Genomic DNA, 12,420 nt, shown 5'->3' on the forward strand with positions numbered 1-12,420 from the left:
CAGATGGTTTTAGGTGTGTGGCTTTGTTTCTGGGTTCTCTATTCTGTTCCATTGGTCTATGTGTTTGTTTGTTTGTTTGTTTTACCAATACCATGCTGTTTGGGTTTCTGTAGCCTTATAGAATAATTTGAAGTTGAGTAACGTGATGCTCCAGCTTTGTTCTTTTTGCTTAGGATTGCTTTGGTTATTTGGGCTCTTTTTTGGTTCCATGTGAATTTTAAAATAGCTTTTTTTCTAATTCTGTGAAGAATGTCTTTGGTAGTTTGATAAAAATAGCATTGAATCATTAAATTGCTTTGGGACTATGGCCATTTTAATGATATTGATTCTTCCCGTTCATGAGGATGGAATGTTCTTCCATTTGTTTTTGTCATGTCTGATTTCTTTGAGCAGTGTTTTATAATTCTTGTTGTAGAGATCTTTCACCTCCCTGATTAGCTGTATTCCTAGGTATTTTATTTTTCTGTGGCAATTGTGAATGAGATTGTGTTCCTGATTTGGCTCTCAGCTTGCATGTTGTTCATGTATAAGAATGCTAGTGATTTTTGTACATTGATTTTGTACCCAGAAACTTTGCTGAAGGTGTTTATCAGATCAAGGAGCTTTTGGGCAGAGACTCTGGAATTTTCTAGGTATAGAATCATGTCATCTGCAAACAGGGATAGTTGACTTCCTCTCTTCCTGGTCGGATGCCTTTTATTTCATTTTCTTGCCTGATTGCTTTGGGTAGGACTTCCAGTACTATGATGAATAGGAGTGGTGAGAGACGGTATTGTTGTTTTGTGGTGGCTTTAAAGGACAATGCTTACAACTTTCATCATTCAGTATGATGTTGGCTGTGGGTGTATCATAGATGGCTCTTATTATTTTGAAGTATGTTTCTTCAATGACTAGTTTACTGAGGGTTTTTAACTTGAAGTGATGTTAATTTTATTAAAAGCCTTTTCTACATCTATTGAGGTGATTGTGTGGTTTTTGTCTTTAGTTCTGTTTATGTGATGAGTCACATTGATTGATTTTTGTATGTTGAACCAACATTGCATCCCATGAATGAAGCCTACTGGATTGAGGTGGATTAGCTTTTTGATGTACTGCAGGATTTGGTTTGCTAGTATTTTGTTGAAATTTTTGCATTTATGTTCATCAGAAATATTGGCCTGAAGTTTTCTTTTATTGTTGTTGTGTCTCTGCCAGGTTTTGGTATCAGGATGACAGTGGCCTCACAGAACAAGGTGGAAAGCAGTCCCTCCTTCTCAATTTCTTGGAATAGTTTCAGTAGGATCAGCACTAGGCTTTTTGTGGTTGGTAGACTTATTTTATTACTGATTCAATTTCAGAACTCATTATTGGTCTGTTCAGGGATTCAATTTCTGCCTCGTTCAGTATTGGGATATTGTATTGTCTAGAAATTTATCAATTTCTTGTAGGTTTTCTAGTTTGTGCACATAGAAGTGTTCATCTTAGTTTCTGAGTGTTTTTTTATTTCTGAGGTCAATGTTAAGGGCTCCTTTGTCATTTCTAATTGTGTGTATTTAGATCTTCTCTCTTTTTTTCTTCATTAGTCTATCTTTTAAATTTTTTTCAAAGAAACAACTCCTGGATTCAGTGACCTTTTGTATTTTTTTGTGCCTCAATTTCCTTCAGTTCAGCTCTCATTTTGGATATTTCTCGTCTTTTGCTGACTTTGTGGTTGGTTTGCTCTTGCTTCTTAGTTCCTCTCATTGTGATATTAGGTTTTTAATTTGAGATCTAACTTTTTGATGTGGGCATTTAGTACTATAAACTTCCCTCTTATCACGGCCTTAGCTGTGTCTCAGAGATTCTTGTATGTTGTATCTTTGTTCTGATTAGTTTCAATGATCTTGATTTCTGCCTTAATTTCATTATTTATCTAAAAGTCATTCAGGAGCAGATTGTTTAATTTCCATGTAATTGTATGGTTTTGAGTGATTTTCTTAGTGTTGATTTGTAATTTTATTATATTGTGGCCCAAGAGTGTTGTTGGTATGATTTTGGGGTTTTTTTTTTTTTAATTTGCTGAAAATTGTTTTATGTTAAATTGTATGGTCAATATTAGAGTATGTGCAATGTGGTAATGGGAAGAATGTATATTCTGTTGTTTTTAGGTGGAGAGTTCTGTGGATGTTTATTAGGTCTATTTGGTCAAGTGTTGAGTTTAGGTCCTGCATATCTTTGTTAATTTTCTGCTTAGATGATCTTTCTAATAGTGTCAGTGGGATGTTGAAATGTCCCACTATTAATGTGTGGGAATCTAAGTCTCTTTAAAAGTCTCTAAGAACTTGATTTATTTATCTGGGTGCTCCTGTGTTGGGTGCATATATATTTTGGATAGTTAGATCTTCTTGTTGAATTGATCCCTTTGCCAATATGTAATGCCCTTCTTTGTCTTTTTTGATGTTTGCTGGTTTAAAGTCTGTTTTGTCTGAAATTAGGATAGCAATCTCTGCTTTTTTCTGATTTGCTTGGTAGATTTCCCCCATCCATTTATTTTGAGCCTATAGGTGTCATTACACGTGAGTTGGGTCTCCTGAAGACAGCGTACCATTAGGTCTTGGTTCTTTATCCAGCTTGCCACTCTGTGCCTTTTAAATGGGACATGTAGCCCATTTACATTCAAGGTTAGTGATGATATGTGTGGATTTGATCCTGTCATTGTGTCATTAGCTCATTAGCTGGTTATTATACAGACTTGTTTGTGTGGTTGGTTTATACTTTCACTGGCCTGTGTACTTAAGTGTGTGTGTGTGGTTATTTTTTTTTTTTTTTTGAGATGGAGTTTTGTTCTTGTTGACCAGGCTGGAGGGAAATGGTGCGATCTCTGCTCACCTCCCGGGTTCAAGCAATTCTCCTGCCTCAGCCCCCTGAGTATCTGGGATTATAGGCGCCAGCCACCACACCCAGCTAATTTTTGTCTTTTTAGTAGAGATGGGGTTTCTCCATGTTGGTCAGGCTGGTCTTGAATTCCCGACCTCAGATGATCCACCTGCCTCAGCCTCCCAAAGTGCCAGGATTACAGGCATGAGCCACCATGCCGGTTTTGTGTTTTTATAGTGGCTGCTAATGGTCTTTCCATATTTAGTGCTCCTTTCAGGACTTCTTGTAAGGCAAGTCAGGTGATAATGAATTCCCTCAGCATCTGCTTGTCTTAAAAAGATCTTGTTTCTCTTTCACTTATGAAGCTTAGTTTAGCTGGATGTGAAATTTTGGGTTGGAAATTATTTTAAGAATGTTAAATATAGGCCCCCAATTTCTTATGGCTTGTATAGTTTCTTCTGAAAGGTCTGCTGTTAGCCTGATGAGGTTCCCTTTTTAGATGACCTGTCCTTTCTCTCTAGTTGCCTTTAACATTTTTTCTTTTATTTTGACTTTGGCAAATCTGTTGATTATGTGTCTTGGGGATGGCCGTCTTGTGTAGTATCTGGCAGGGGTTCTCTGCATTTTCTGAATTTGAATGTTGACCTCTGTAGCAAGGTTGGTGAAGTTTTCATGGATGATATCCTGAAATATGTTTTCTAAATTGCTTGCTTTCTCTCTGTCTCTTTCAGGGACACCAATGAGTCATAGTTTTTTTTCTCTTCACATAATCCCACATTTCTCAGAGGTTTTGTTTATCTTTTTTTCTTTATTTTTGTCTGACTGAGTTATTTCAGAAAGCCAGTGTTCAAGCCCTAAGATTCCTTCCTCAGCTTGGTATATTCTGCTGTTAGTACTTGTAATTGCATTATGAAATTCTTGTAGTGTGTTTTTCAGCTCTATCAAATCAGTTTGGTTCTCTTTTTTATAATGGATGTTTTATGTATCAGCTCTTGTATTGTTTTATTGTAATCCTTAGGTTAGGTGTCTACTTTCTTCTGTATCTCAATGATGTCTATTCCTATCTATCTTCTGAATTTTATTTCTGTAATTTCAGCCATTTTAGCCCAGTTAAGAACACTTGCCAGGGAACTAGCATGGTCATTTGGAGAAAATAAGCCATTCTGGCTTTTCGAGTTGCCGGAGTTTTTGCACTGGTTCTTTGTCATCTGTGCGAGCTGGTGTTCCTTTAACTGCAGGATAATTTGAGTACAGTCAGTAGACTTCTTTTCAGGATATTTTCAGAGGGCTTTCTGCAAGGTCTTTGTAGCTGAATTCTTGTCCTTGGTTTCATACTAGGGTATAGCAAAGTATTTTTGGTGTTGAAGTTTTCATCTGTGATCCAGTAGGTGGCACGTAGGTGAAATGGCCAGTAGGTAGGCTCTTGCTCAGTCACATGGCTCCTCTGCATTTCCTCATGATTGCAGCTGTACTCCCTGTTAGTGCTCTGAAAGTGTGGGCTCTTCTCCCACTTGAGTGCTGGCTGCAGATCTCAGCTTGGCCCTCCTGGGCTGTACTCCTGACCACAGCTCTGGGATGAGCTCAGGCTTTATGTTCTCTCTCCAACCTTGAGGCAGAGGGGAAGGAACCTTAGCGGGGATTGGTGTCAGAGAGCCTTTCACTTGTCTCTTAGGGCTCCACACCAGAGATGTGGAGCCACTATCAATCAGTGCAATCAGCCTGGTATGGGATGGCTGCACTGTGGACCCAAGCTGGGTCAGGGGTTCTTGTTAATACATGATGGGGCATGTGGATCACAAGGGAGAGACTGGCCTCTTTTCCTTACAGCACCTGTAGCTTGTTGGAGGTATGGTTAAAGCACTCAGGGTCTTTGCCCCTTCTCAGTCCCAAGGCATCAAGGAAAGTACTGCTATAGCAGCAGTGGAAGAAGGGCTTTCAGTTGACTCTGGGAGCTCCACCTCAGAGAAATGTGGAGCCATTGCTACTGGGAATGTTCAATAGCAATGGCTCCTGAATGGTGGCCTGAGCTGGGGACTTTGCTTGTTGAGGAGCAAAGTGTCAAGGGCTCACAGGGAGGAGAGACTTAGCTCCTCTCATAAGGTGACTATGGCATGCTAGGAGTGCCATATGTGAAGTCCATAGGCTCTTTGTATCTTCCCCAGCCCAGTGGCAACAGGGACACAATCGCTGCTGTGATTGTGGCAGAGGAGCTGTTTGTTGGCTCTGGGAACCCCTCCCCAGGAAAACTCAGAGCCACTATTGGTGGGTGTGCTCAATCATGGGTGGGGTGGCAGATCTGTGGTCATGAGCTGGGGGCCCTGCCTGGTGAAGGGTGGATGGGGGTACTCACAGGGAAGAGATACTGGATTCTTCTCCATATGGTGGCTGCAGTGTGCTGGAGGTGCCAATGTAGTGACTAGGCCCTTTCTCCTTCCCCAGCCTGAGGGCAGTTAGGGTGGTACCACTGCAGCTCCAATGGTGAGGGCTTGTGGATTGTATCTGGGATTTCCTCCTCAGAGAACTGCATAGCCATCTTCAACTGATGTGTTCAAGTGGGGGTAGGGTAGTTTTGCTGGAGTCCTAGGTCAGAAGGCCCCACCCAGTAAGGAGAAGTGGATTAGGGACCTGTGTAGAAAATGGTCTGGCCACTTTTTCTGTGGGATGGCTGCATTGTTCTGGGAATCCACCTGCCCTTAGTCATCATGCACCCTCCAGAGCCTGAAGGCAACAATGACAGAGATTGTGAGACAGCAAAAATGGTGGCTTGCCTTTCCCTGTGAGAGCTCAGTCCCAGGGAAGTGCAGGGCTGCTACCAGCTGGAAAGCCCTGTCAGGGGTGGCTGGAGTTTTGGGTTGGGAGGTCCCACCCAGTGATGAGAAGCACTTAAAAAACAGCCTGGCCACTTTTCTGGGGGGTGGTTGTGTTGCTCTGGGAATCTGCATCTGTTCCTCGTCACCATGCACCCTTCAGAACCTGAAGGCAATAGCAATGAGGGCTGAATGACAGCAAAAAATGGAAGTTTGCCTTTTCCTGTTGGAGCTCCATCTCAGGGACATGCAGAGCTGCTACTGGCCTGAGAACCCTAGTTGGGAGTGGTTGGAGTCCCAGGTTAGTGGGCTTTATTCTGTAAGGTGCAGTAGGGGTGAGGCCTGCAGTTCATTGCTGATCATGGATTTGGCCTCTTTCTTGGGAATGTGTGAGGGAGCCTGACCTCCACTCTTGATGGAGTTGCAGCCACTAATGCTGGGATGCCCAGGGGTCCAAGGCTCCCATGACTCTGCATGTGGCTTAGTGGTGGCCCTGCCCAGACTTTATATAGTTCTGTGAGACAGTCTGAAGGTACCAGTGGGATGGGCTCACAAGGGGATCTACTGAGCCCAGGGTTGCAAAGGTCCACAGAAGTATGGGTCCCTGAGGACTCTCACTCACTCAACACTTCTCCACAGTAGGGAAGCCTGCCCTGGCTTTGTGCCACTCCCAGGTGGGTAGTCAGCCTGTCTCACTCCTCTCCATTCTCTATGAGACAAGTTCTTTTCTTGATGAATCCCAGTATTCTACCTGGATGTTTCAGTTGAAGATCTAGTGTTTATGTGCCAGTTTTTATTCTCTCTGTGGGAGCGGTGCACACTAGCTGCTTCTAGTCAGCCATGTTGGCCCTAGCTTTTTCTCGTTTCTTCTTGGTTAAACTAGCTAGTGGTCTATAAATTTCTCTTTTATTTTTAATCTTTTTAAAGAAACAGCTTTTCATTTTGTTGATCCTTTGTATCATTTTTTTGGTCTCAATCTCATTTAGCTCTGTGCTGATCTTTATTTCTTGTCTTATGCTAGCTTTGGGTTTGGTTTGTTCTTGTTTATCTTGTTCCTAGAGGCATGACAATAGGTTTTTAATTTTAGATCTTTCTGTCTTTTTGATGTAGTCATTTAATACTGTGGCCTTTCCTCTTAGCACTGCTTTTGCTGTATCTCAGACATTTTGGTAAGTGTGTCTCTAGTTTCATTCATTTCTAATTTTTTTTTATTTCTGACTTGATTTTGTTGTTTACTCAAAAGTCATTCAGGAACAATTTGTTTAGTTTTCATGTACTTGTGTAGTTTTTAGAGCTTCTGTTGGTATTAATTTTTAATTTTATTCCACTTTTGTCTAAGAAGATAATCAATATGATTTTGATTTTTTTGAATTTATTGAGATTTTCTTTATAGCCAAGCATGTGGTCAGTTTTAGAGAATATTCCATGTGCAGATAAAAAATATATATATTCTACAGTTGTTAGGTACAATATTCTATAAATGTCTATTAGATCCATTTGGTCTATAGTATAGTTTATGTCCAGAATTTCTTTGTTGACTTTCTGCCTTAATGGCCTATTACTGTAATTGGGGTGCAGAAGTTCCCCACTATTATTGTATTGCTTTCAATCTCTTTTCTTAGATCTAGTAGTATTTGTTTTATGAATCTGGGTTTTGGGTGTGTATATATTTAGGATAGTTAAATCTTCATGTACTGAACCCTTTATCATTGTATACTGTTCTTCATCTTTTTGTCTTTGTTTTTTTACTGTTATTGGCTTAGAGTTTGTTTTATCTCATATAAGAATGGCCACTTCTGCTTACTTTTATTTTCAATTTGTGTGATATGTCTTTTTCGATTCTTTTACTTTGAATTAGGTGTCTTTAGCCATTAGATGGGTCTCTTGTAGCAGAAGATTTTCTTCTTTTAAAAATCCTATCCATAGGATTTGCCAGTCCATATATTTTAAGTGGGGCATTTAGACCATTTATGTTCAAGGTTAATATTGATATTTGAGGGTGTTTTTCCTGTCATTATGTTGTTAGCTAGTTGCCTCAGAGTCTGAATTGCATAATTGTTTTATAGAATCTGTGAACTTTCCCACTTTTTTTTTTTTTTTTAGATTAAGTGTCACTCTGTCACCCAGGCTAGAGTGCAATGGTGCAATCTCAGCTCACTGCAACCTCCACCTCCTGGGTTCAAGCAATTCTCCTGCCTTAGCCTCCCAAGTAGCTGGGATTACAGCCAACTGGCACCACGCCCAGCTAATTTTTGCATTTTTAGTAGAGACAGGGTTTCACCATCTTGGTCAGGCTGGTCTCGAACTCCTGACCTCAGGTGATCCACCTGCCTTGGCCTCCCAAAGTGCTGGTATTACAGGTGTGAGCCACCATGCCCAGCCCACTTTCCCACTTTTTTCTACTCTGACTGACAGCATGTTCTCCTGAATGATACTCTGATTTCAAGGACATTAACTTATAATTTATTTATATAAGGCCAATTAAAGGTTATGGCTGTTCTCAAAAATTAGGGACGAGCACTGTTCCATAAATGGGAAAAAAATGTTAATCCCATTAAAATGGGATCTCAATGATTGAAACAAGTAAGGCTGAAAATCAGAATGATTAATTATGAGAAAACAAAACAGAAGAATCTGAGTTTTCTACTTATGTGTACTTTTATGATGGTAAGTGTTGTCTTTTCATTTCCATGTTTAGAACACCTTTGAGCATTTCTTGTAGGTCCAGTCTACTGGTGGTGAATTTCCTTAGTGTTTGCTTATCTGGGATACATATTAACACATTTTAAACAACAGCAAGTTCAGCAAACAAGGGATGTAACTTCAAACCTAAATAAACTCTTTGCCTGTATGCAAACCAGACATTAAATTTAGACTCTGACTCTTGGTATCTAGAAAGAATAGTCTTAAACCCCTAATTCCATAGCCTGGGGAAGTCTAAGCCTCCCAAGATTTCCATGGGCCTCCTAGTTTCTGGGCTCCTAAATTCTCATTTTTTAAAATCCATTGACCCAGATGTGAAATTCAACAGCCCCAAAGAATAAGCTCATAAAAAGAATTGGCTTCCCCTTGAGTTTTGTCAGTGGGGTGGTGGGACACCAGTGGAAAGAGGGAAGGGTGTGTGTGTTTCATGTTCTAAGCCCCCAGCTTCCTCTCTGTGGTCACCATGGGCTGACCATGTCCCAGACTGAAGGTCATAGCTTCCAAAAGATGGTCTTCATTGCACAGTTCACTGATAACCACCACCTTCTCTGCAACTTTGTATCAGGATAGTAATATTTCCACAGGAATTAGCCCTGGAAGTGTTTTGTTGCTTCCTTGCACCTTCCTCATAGATTTGTTAAATTCTCCAAGTTTCAACTTGTAAGTGCCATCTATTTTTTGCTGCAGCCATTATTAGAGTATCTGGATATGAATTTTGCTTCTATTACTTAGAGTTTAACCTTAAGCAAGTACTTAAACTGCCTGGTTTCAGTGACATCATCTATAAAATGGAGGTTTATTGTAAGAGTTTAAGTTTGCTATTAAAGTTAGATGAGATTAGATAGGTAGATAGATCAGTATAGTACAAAGAATATAATAAATAGTGAATTGAAACAATAACTATTGTAATTGTTACATTTTTTATTACAGTTGCTCCTTTCTCATTGTTTCCAATTAAATCTGAGTAACAACTAACCTTGTCTGGGCAATAATCTGAAGTTTCAACTTAAGATGGCTGAAATGTCACTTTCTTTCAGATTTAAATAGCTTCATAAAGTTTACTTGAGGCCACCATCTTATAATAAAAGTTAAGCATTGATTATGAAAAGAATGACATAGAATACCCTCTCACTGAGAGATATATCTTTGGCCTACCTCCCATAAATGTGTCATGCTTGTTTATCACTTTCGACATGAGAGATCTTTGCTATTTGTGAAGGCAGGTGTTGTTACAGTTTTATAGAGGAGAAGTTAAAGTGAAGATTTACACTGAGCATCCCACATGAAACAATTTTTAAGCCTTTATGAGACATTTCTCTTCCTTAAAGTCTTTTCTGGGCCATTTCTACACTGGATTTCTTTGCTTGTTAGTTTTCTTTCTCTGGACTACTCCTTTTACAGAATCCAGACTTGATATTTACTCTTTTTATTTTCTGCTCAGATTATCCTCATTACCCAGACTTTCTAATTCCATTTCTCCTCCCCTTTATATTTATGGGTCCTGCTCCTAAACTTACAAACACAAACCCATCTCCATACAATGAAGGTCATCCAGCACCCTTAGACAATAGGCAGAATTTCATGTAGCAGACCATTTCTTTTTCTGATATACATTCCTTTTCCTGCCACCCATAGACTTTAATCACTTTTCACAGCAGCCCCTTCCCTGTAACGGATCATTGCACATGGCAAGTAGTGGAGTTAGTGTAGCTTCAGGCATGCTTTCTCCTCTGTTTAGCATTTGAGATAATCTTGGGCAGCTACAGTGGCTGGTGAAGATCAAAGGTATTTTGCCTGCCCGAGGTCAAGATCACTCTTGCTTTGCAAGCCTGTGAGTCTGAAAGTTACGTCAGCAGATACACTACTTTCTCTCCAAAAAAGTTTTGGCAAAAAACACTAAGTGAAAGTAAAATATTTCTGAGGCAGCTCCTAAGTCATATAAATTTGTTTCTCTGTACCCTTTTCCTGAAATATTTTGTATGTTATAAACTTGAGGTTTCTGATGCATCTTCACTGCATGTGAGGCACTTTGGTGGTAACTTTTTGGACAGAGAAACTAAAAAAGCCATCCTGTAATGAATTCTTTACCTAACGCCCCACTTTAACACACTCTGCCTGTATCCAGAGGTTGTATAAATGAGCTAGACTATATTATTCAGAGATTTAAAGTTAAAAATTAATACCTTCTGGTCAGTAGCTTTCTGGAATTTTTACCACAGATAAATATACCTGTTGCAGAAGAAAGAAAGGGGCAAATAGCAAAATTATCAGAGTATTTCAGTGCCACAGTGTGTTTGAGAAAGAAGATTAGGGAGTGCTAAAATGATTCAAATCATCTTAACCTGCTGCTGTTTTTCACACCTTGCACCTTTAAGTTGCAAGTAAAAAATTCTAAACAAATTAGCTTAGGTGAAAAAGGAGAATTTATTGAATGGACATATACACATGTATCATAGAGTTCAAAGGCAAGAAAAAATTGAGTCTTCCTAAATGCTAGAACAAGGGCCTAGATAATAGAGGCAGCCAACATCCCACCATTTCTTTGTCTCTTATTTTTACTTCTGTCTGCACATCTACTTTCTTTCCCTGTACCTGCTTACAGGCTTTCTCTATTTCTCCTAGCATGTGATAGGTTGGTGCTATCCAAAAAATTTCTATAGTGAGGGAAAAATTTGCTCTATTCCACATTTGCTCTGTTCAGTATGGTAGGTCACTAGCCACATATGTCTATTGAGCACTTGAAATATGGGTGGGGTAACTAAGGTTCAAAAATTTTAATTAATTTAAACAACTTCAAAATGTGACATGTGTCTAGTGACAACCATATTAGACAATAAAGTTATAATGTATGACTCTCCAATGGTATCAGAGTTTGCATACCTGAATCCCAGTTTCAAGTTCTCAAGATAGAAACATCGATTGAACTAGCTTGTTTCAGGTACCACCCAGGTTCAACCAGCTTTGTCAAAGTAATATGTGTGTATAGTACAAACATGACAGCCAGGGTCAACCCTTATGTATGGAGAAAGGGATACAATACTCAGAAAAGTGATTATGTTCTGGATAGTCACTCCAAAAGATCTCTGCTCCTCATAGTAACTTCCTACCCTGATTAATTTTACTGATTAATTTTCATATCATCTTCACTTACTATAGGCAGAAGAGATTTAGGATTCTTGTTCATGCAATAATAGGAATTACACTTTCCCTGATATCAGGGAGATATGTCAATAATACACATCTTGCCATTAAATGGCAAAGATACAACAACTTAGGAATGATTTAGAAATCAGAAATCAATATCTGGAGGCATTTAGCCCCATTTCAGCTTCCTTTTTTACAGAGAACTTAATTTGAGAGAGCAATAGGAAATTGGATTAGGACCCTCAGAATATGGAAATATTATTCATATATATATATATATACACATATATATACACATATATATACATTTTTTTGTTGTCAAAAGATAACTCTAGTTTTTAAACAATGGAAGCAGTGGAAGAGTCCACATTAACTGGGCAATAGTTGACCCTGGGATGGAGCCCTCTGTCCCAGGGTTAAGCAACCTTTCTAGTGTGGGTAGATGGGGAGTGTCAAGTGTAATCTGAGGCCAAAGCTTTCTGGGAAGCGTGCCCCTGATGTAGGCTATCTGAGTGCTCTGACCCTGTCCATCTGCCTACCTCATCTGTCCTGACCTATGAGGCCTGTAGCTCATTAAGATCTTGGCTATTGACATCTGACTTGCTCTAGCCTCAAGCTTTGCTTTCTGGCTTTCCACTCTGCATGCTCCTTGATCTCAATTTTTAAATCAGCTTCCCAATCTCTACCTTGCCATGATCATATCAGCAATGGTTCCTGATTACTCAGCTTTTCTGTCTTAATGATCTTCCCTGAGGGCTCCGGCTAATGAGTCCTAGTGCCTGGCACGATGGATGAGCCTTTTAGCAAATACTTTCAGATAAACATTTTTCCTTCTTTTCTGCTAACAAGTACATATGATGCACTGATACCTCAAATAATGACAAATGCATTCTAATGAGACTTCTTAAATATTGTCAGAAACTTATAAACT

This window comes from Hylobates moloch, unplaced genomic scaffold (assembly GCF_009828535.3).
Source record: "Hylobates moloch isolate HMO894 unplaced genomic scaffold, HMol_V3 SCAFFOLD_4, whole genome shotgun sequence".
Taxonomy (NCBI): domain Eukaryota; kingdom Metazoa; phylum Chordata; class Mammalia; order Primates; family Hylobatidae; genus Hylobates; species Hylobates moloch.